Consider the following 7,584-nt stretch of genomic DNA (forward strand, 5'->3'; position numbering starts at 1 on the left):
GGGACCTTGAAGCTCACCCCAGTCCCAACCCCCTGCTGCAGGCAGGGACACCTCCCATATAGCCCAGGTTGCTCACAGCCCCACCCAGCCTGGCCTTCAGTGCTTCCAGGAGGGGGCATCCACAGCCTGGCTGGGCAGCCTGTGCCAGTGTCTCACCACCCTCACAGGAAAGAATTTCCTCCTAATCCCTACTCTATAAATCTACCCTCTCCCAGTTTAAAACCTTTTCCCCTCATCCTGTCACGACCTGCCCATACAAAAGTCCCACCCCAGCTTTCCTGTAGGCCCCTCCAGGTCCTGGAAGGCCACTATAATGTCCCCCTGGAGCCTTCTCTTCTCCGGTCTGCACAGCTCTAGCTTTCTCAACCGGTCCCCATAGGGAGGTGCTCCAGGCCTCTGATCATCCTCACTGCCCAGCTCGGGACCCTCTCCAACAGATCCATGTCCTTGTTGTGTTCAGGGCCACAGAACTGGATGCAGTGCTCCAGGTGGGGTCTCACAAGAGCATCCGTTACTACTCGTCTGGCTGTCCTAGTAAATTATTTGGATATCTCCAACAATTTGGGGCCTCGTCTGGGATCATTATTGCCCCTTGGGGATTTCTCCCACTACCCTGGATACAATAGGTGCACCCGCTGATTTCAGTGGTCCTGTCTGGGTTGTGATGTGACTCCTTTGGACGGCTGATAATAAACTGAGACTGCTTCATAAAGGATGGGTGTGAGAAAGCCAAGGGGCAGGTAGGCACGGGTGTTGACCCCTGCAGACCCGGTAACTTTGTGCACAGACGAAGGTAAGGGAATTGAATTCTTGCCTTTGATGTCCGTGGTGACTCGGGTGAGTCTCGGGAGGGGGTTGTTGATGTGCTGTACCCTGTGCACGTGACAAAGTGCCAGCAGTGTACCCATACTGAATCCGAGAATCGGATGGTAACCTGTGGTAACCTGTGAGCTGGGGAGCTCACAGCAGCATTCTGGAGGGATAAGGAATAGGAGCTTCCAAGAATAGGAGAAAAGGGTCCCCAACTGCCTAGAGATAGCCCCTTGGGAAAGAAGCTTCAAAATTGGAAAATAATCCCAAAACTAGGGAAAAGAACAGGGAAAAGATGTACAAATACTGTATACAGACATAGCCTAGAGAGCCACCACAGGGAAAATGATTATTTTGACCAAAATAGGGGTCTGACGAAGATTGGGCCTGTCCAACTTTGTATTTATATGTAAACAGTAAGACTACTTTTTCTGAAACAGAATTGGCTTCTGTCGCTTAATGGGTACAAGAAGTGAAAAGTTCCTCGTAAGAAGGAGCCGAAGTTCAAAAGAAAAAGGAAAGAGAAACAGAAAGATCATAAAACCCAAAATATATGTTACGCACTCCTAAAATTCCCTAATAACATCATTAACAATGATGAACATTGCCATAATACATTACATTACACAGCATCCAATATGTATACCATGTAAAGATATATGAAACTTATTACCGTATTTATAAAGATCATTTATACTTTTGTTTGTCTTTTTGCACTTCCCAGCCCCTTCTGCACTGCTTATTCGGGTACTATACCTCAAAATCACAACCAATGATACTTTTGGTACTTTTGGTATTGACAAAAATTGCAAACACTGATGAGAAGCAGCTATTAGCAAATTCATGGGGCAGAAGCAGTGAAAGGATCGAAGAGATTTAATTAGCTATAGCTGGCCAACTCAGAATGCCTAGTGACAGCCATAATTTGGTGAAATGCCCCGCCACTTAAAGCACTGCTGGGAAATTGAGCTTCACAATGCTGCCGGAAGATTAACATTCTCTTTAATATTTCTTCTAAGCAAGTCTAAACAAGGAAGGCATTACCTTTAATTGTGTAATTTTGCCAAATGTATCAAATATTTTAAAAACTCATAATGCCTTTGAAAAACTTCAGTACCTCCCGCCAAATTGATCTAAAGCTATAATGCCTGCCAATTTTTGTTGTAGTCATAGTGACTAAAGTAATCTGAGGTCTTTCTCCCACCTGAGGTTTAAATGCATTTCTTTAGCATTTTTCCAAAACAGGCCAATCCCATGAAGCCTATGATGCAGAACAGTACTTAGACTGATTTTCTACTGTCCAAAATAAAATTTACTCAGTAATAAAGACATCAGCAAATATACGGTTATGATTTGAGTCCCAACCTCAATTGAGTATATTAGGTCAAATTGTTAGCTGCTGCATATCTGTATAGTTGCATCCCCTCAAATTAAATTGCACCAATCCTAATATACTCTGTCTGAGGGACAGAGTTAAAAAGAAAAAAACCTCTTTCTTGTTTGCAGCCTTCTAGAAAGGAAAGAAAGATACATTTTGCATTATCTGATTACTACAATGCAAGAATATACGGAGGGGATGCTCACCCACATAGCTTTAAAATAAGAAGCAATGGGCACAAACTGGCACACAGGAGGTTCCCTTTGACCACCAGGAGCACTGCTGTGCTCTGCAGGTGACCGAGCACTAGCACAGGCTGCTCAGAAGCTGTGGGATTTCCTCCTTGGAGATCTTCCAAAGACACTTGGATGTGACTCTGGGCATCCTGCTCTAGGTGTCCCTGCTGGAGCAGGGCTTGGGCCTGAGGGACCAGACAGCCCTTCCAACCTCAACCATTCTGTGATATTCTGTTGCAACAACTTCCAGCTCACATTATAAGATGTAGGAAAAAAAATAAAAACTAACTATCAGTCAGGCAGTTGAGAATCTAATATGTGGCAACGTTACCTAAGTTTAATGCAGTTCAAGAAATAATGAGGAAACTTAAGATCCCTTACAACACAGGTGTGCACTCTGAACTTCTGACCCAAACAGGACTATGTTGAACAACCAATTGACCATTGTAGCAGGCTGTGAGAATTGCTGCACTGTCAGGCTCATGCTTCTGCTCTGCATTTGTGCGAGGACATCTGAGACACCCTATGTCACCCTGGTCTCCATCATCCCCTGCTGTCCCAATGGGAAGGGAAGAAGCACACCCTACCTGGGCAGCTAAGAGGATTCTGGACACAGACTTAAGCAGAGAAAAGGGAGAGTGGTTAACCTATATGTGAATTCAAGGGCAGCCCAAGTTTCTGCTTTCTGTCTGTTATCAGATTTCCCTGGATAAATTGGATGTGACTGGTCACTTGAGTGAAATTCCACCCACTGCAAGATTAAAGGAAAGTAATTTTTTAGAACACTGAACCAAGGCTGGAAATTTTAAGCTACTGTGACAACAGAAACTCGCCAGTTTGAAAATCTTAACAGGAACTCCAGAAGCGTGCATTTTAAAGGAAAATAAAAAAAATCACACAAATATTTGTACTACTGATTGACTGAAAAACTGATTGAAATAACTTCAGCTGCTTTAAGACCTTTCAGCAAACTAGAACTAAGAACTTCTTTTCATGAGTTAAATGCTAGCATTACTACACTTTCATCTTGTCTTTCACATTCGTTTCCCCCTATCATTTACAGTTTTAATGTATAATTATTTTATTGGACTTTTCCATGAATTTACTAGGGGATACTGGACCACTTTCTGGTAATGACACCAAAATATTTGCTTGCTGGCTCTGGGTATCTCTCTGTCTGTAAGAGCTTCCCCCACTGGGAGCAGCTGATTAAAAGCCATTGCAGTGAAAGGTCCCTGAGCCAGGTGTGTTCGAGGGGCTGTGGCACCAAGGGCACAGCACAAGCTCAGACAACACATAAGGAAACAGGATGGAGCTGATACGTCTAAAAATATTCATTGTTTTCTCTTTAATCCATAAATCCGAAATAATTTTCCAAGATTTTTCATGCAAGGGAGAGACAATGAGATCTTACTACAACACGAAGAACTTCTCTGTTCCACAATATTGTTTCAAAATTCTTTAGTCACTCGGATGTACCCATAAGAGCCACTATGCTACACTGTAGCCTCTCTAATTTGAAAATGTCTATCTTCTGACACACCTTAAATATCAAAGTATTTTTGCAATTAAGTCCAAATAATGAAATACTCTCTGAAACGTAGAACACAATAACATTGTTATAGTTTGTGTCAAGAAACAAGGTTGCACTTCATTAAATTAAAATTGCAGGAATAACGTAGGGAGTCTCCTTGTCCTGAAAGAAAGAGTTTATCATACCTTGTCTTCTAAGAATGCTACGGAAGAGGCAGTTGGTTCAGACCTTCATTTTATGACTGAAGGACATCTCTAGGAGCATACAGTTTTTGGTTCTTCTAAATTCTTTTAGAAATAACAAAAGACAAATGTTTCAGTATTACCATCTATGACTATACCTAAACAGTGAGAGAAAAAAAAAGAACTCAAAAGCAGTGCCATAATCTGGCAACGCAAAATAGGATCAAAACTTTAAAATAATGCACTTTTTATTAACATAAAGAAATTAAACTCCATTTTAGTAGAAACAAGACTCATCCCTTGCATCTAGCTTTAACAAACAAACAAATCCCACAACAACAACAACAACCCCAACACAACTGTAGGTATAGCACAAGGATATCATGACATGCTACAAAAATTATTTAAAAAAATTAATAAAGTATTAGCTTTCTTGTGAAGAATTCAGAGTTTGGTTTTGTACCTACATTTTCTATACAGTGTACAGCAATTTGAAATATCTTTTCTCTGGATAAACATGCTCAGCATCACAAATATAGGAAAGCACCATGTCCAGCCACTGGTAGGTTTAGAGGAGGTAGGTTAAGGAGGAGTCTTAATCACTGTTTTAAACTAGGTTCTATCAGTACTGACCAAACACTGCTCATATTCTTTGTTAAAGGTAGAACTGTGGTCTTGTAAAGCTCCAAAAAACACCTGTATCTATGCACACTTGAAGAGCTAACTTTCCTTCCTATCTCGCATTTCTTTTCATTTCTTTTCACATCATGTTTTTATTGCAGTGCTTAAGATAAAAGTAACTATTAGAGTTAGAGTAGCTGCCTGGGTGCTACCAAGAACCTATAAATTACTATTAAATTTATACTACCTCTGTTGATACACCTACCATTTCTTGCCTGAATAAGACCTAGAACATTTGATTAACATCAGTGCATTTGATTCCATAGTACAGTACAATGTATATTTTGCATAGGTTTACAGACTTTGTGAAAGCCTGAATGAATTCATATAATCCACTTTTCAAAAGTGCATATTTTAACATCAGATGTCACCAGTCTCTTGTCACACGTAACTGCAATTTGTCTTGAAGTTTTGACAGTTGAAGTTCCTATTCCACTCCAAAGCTGTTTAAGCAAGATGGATGAAGATTTAGAAGATGGTGACATGTCCAAGCTAAGCACATTCATCTGCTTTTAACAATCTGTTCATTAAAGAGCAAAATTGAAAAATCAAATTGAACAGTCATGTTTTGTGCTGAGCATACAGCAATGTTCAAAGTTCTCTATGTGGAGAAACACAGGGGAGAGAAGATAAGGGAGCACCACACAGATACTGGTGGGAAGTCTGAGTCCTTACACCAGAAGTTCCTTATAACAACACAATCTCAAGTATTTTGCTTGTCTCACACAGACGAGCCTAAAGGGACTTTCATGTATTTATTTGTTAAATTATTTATTGGTCAGACACTATTAATTTCTCAGAAGCGTGGGGCTGATCTGTAGTCAAGGGCAGTATATGATCAAAGATTGAACCTCTACTTCTGCAGGGAGCCTGGTCAGTCCCATTCCAGAGAAGAAAAGACAACCCAGCCGCAGCACCTGCTGGGAAGGGCTCTTGCTGAGCAGAGCCTGTTTTTGCAACTTCTTACATTTCAGACTCCAAATTATGTGGTGTGGTCACGTTTAGGGCAGCGTGGATGAAACAAGAGATGAGGGAAGGGAGCTCTGGAGAAGGGATCTGAAGGCTGGAGAACTGGATTTAACTGGGAAATTTCTTGCAGACAGAACAGTGATGGAGACCAGTAAAGGTCAGCTTATCTGCACTGCCTTGGGGAAAACACTCTGAGATAGTGAGTAAAGTTATAGCTGTGTTTGACCAGTATTTCTAAAAGCAGCATGCACACTCTGCAGGCATTAAGAACCATACTCTGAGGAAACACAAGGAAGACAGTGTAATAACCATGTATGGACACAGGGCTCAATTTTTATTAATGGGAAATGCGATGTTGAAAGCCAAAGAACCTTGAATTAATATATCTTCGCTTATTTTAATATCTGCCTTTGTGACAGACAGATGTTTAGAAAAACATTCTGATGTCAGAGCATCTAGATGATCTTTTAGCAGCATGTAGGTAAATTCCATGGCTACATAGCTGCTCTTTTCCATACTGCTAAATACAAGTGTAAAAACTGTCAGTTTGCACTGACGCAAAGCAACCTGACCCAAGTGGCTTTTCACAAGACACCATCATCACCTAATCTTAACCTACTTACGGTTAAAAGAGAAGAGATTTCAAGTAGATTAGTATAAATGAAATACATAGGAAAAACTTACTGTGAAGAACTGCAACTTCATGGATGATTCCATCTAGACCTTTAGAAACCAGATGGTAATTTAAACTGTCTCATACAGCTGCAACTGATGGCAGCCTCAGTGACTGGTGAGGACTGGCACAAATTGGAGCAGTAACAAGCAGGCAGTAGTGAAGCTCAGTTCTTTCCATAGCCTCTTATTCCAAACAGTCCTTCTTTGGGCTTCTAAAGCCAGTGGCTGAACATGTCCTTTCTTTCAGCTTGGCAATAGTTCTTGTTATTCCTCTCTTAAACACCTTTACATGCTTGCACAGCTGGATTATAGAACACTTCAGATAGGACAGAATAAAATTAAGTCAACTGAAGCGGTTAAAAATATCCTATACCAGGAAATGATGCGGGTACATACTCTCTACATAGCCTTTTCTGATCTCCATGGAATTCCAGTTATTTAGTGCATGTTATATTTCATTTTTGAATCCCATCTGAAATGTTTGATTTATAATTATTCTACCTCTATAAATTATTCTATATTTCCAACAACTTCAAATTTGAAGTTGCTGAACATCTAATTTAACCCCTGTGGAGTCTGGAGAGAAAATTCACAGCTATCAATGATTTGTTGTTTTACAGATAAAAGAAAAAAAACTCATAAAAAAAACCATGATTAGCATGCAAGATGAGAGATTCATTAAAATGGATACAAAATTATTAACTCAAACTAGCAGAACTAGAAAAGTTTAACAGCATATCTGAATTCAGGATTATCTCATGGCTTTACAACAAATGTATTTGCCTTTAGTCAGAATGGAGTAGCACAAACCTAAATTCACAGAAGAGTTATGTTTAACTGTAGGACAGAAATGAACACTTCAGAGCTATGAAAATTGTTCTATGGAGTATGAGACTCAAACTGTTTGGTATTTTTTCTTATATTTAGGAAGACCTCAGTGTATCTATGACTCAGAATTAAAAAAAAAGAGAGAGTGATGTCACAACACTGAATTCATCCTGGAAAAGAACATGAAGTATCCTAAAACTATACTCCAGATCTACAGATTTTCTCCAGAAATTTTATTTTACTATAACATAATAAAATACTTTGTCTTCAGGTGCTGTAATAATATCTGGA

The sequence above is a fragment of the Meleagris gallopavo genome, chromosome 1 (genome assembly GCF_000146605.3).
Source record: "Meleagris gallopavo isolate NT-WF06-2002-E0010 breed Aviagen turkey brand Nicholas breeding stock chromosome 1, Turkey_5.1, whole genome shotgun sequence".
NCBI lineage: Eukaryota > Metazoa > Chordata > Aves > Galliformes > Phasianidae > Meleagris > Meleagris gallopavo.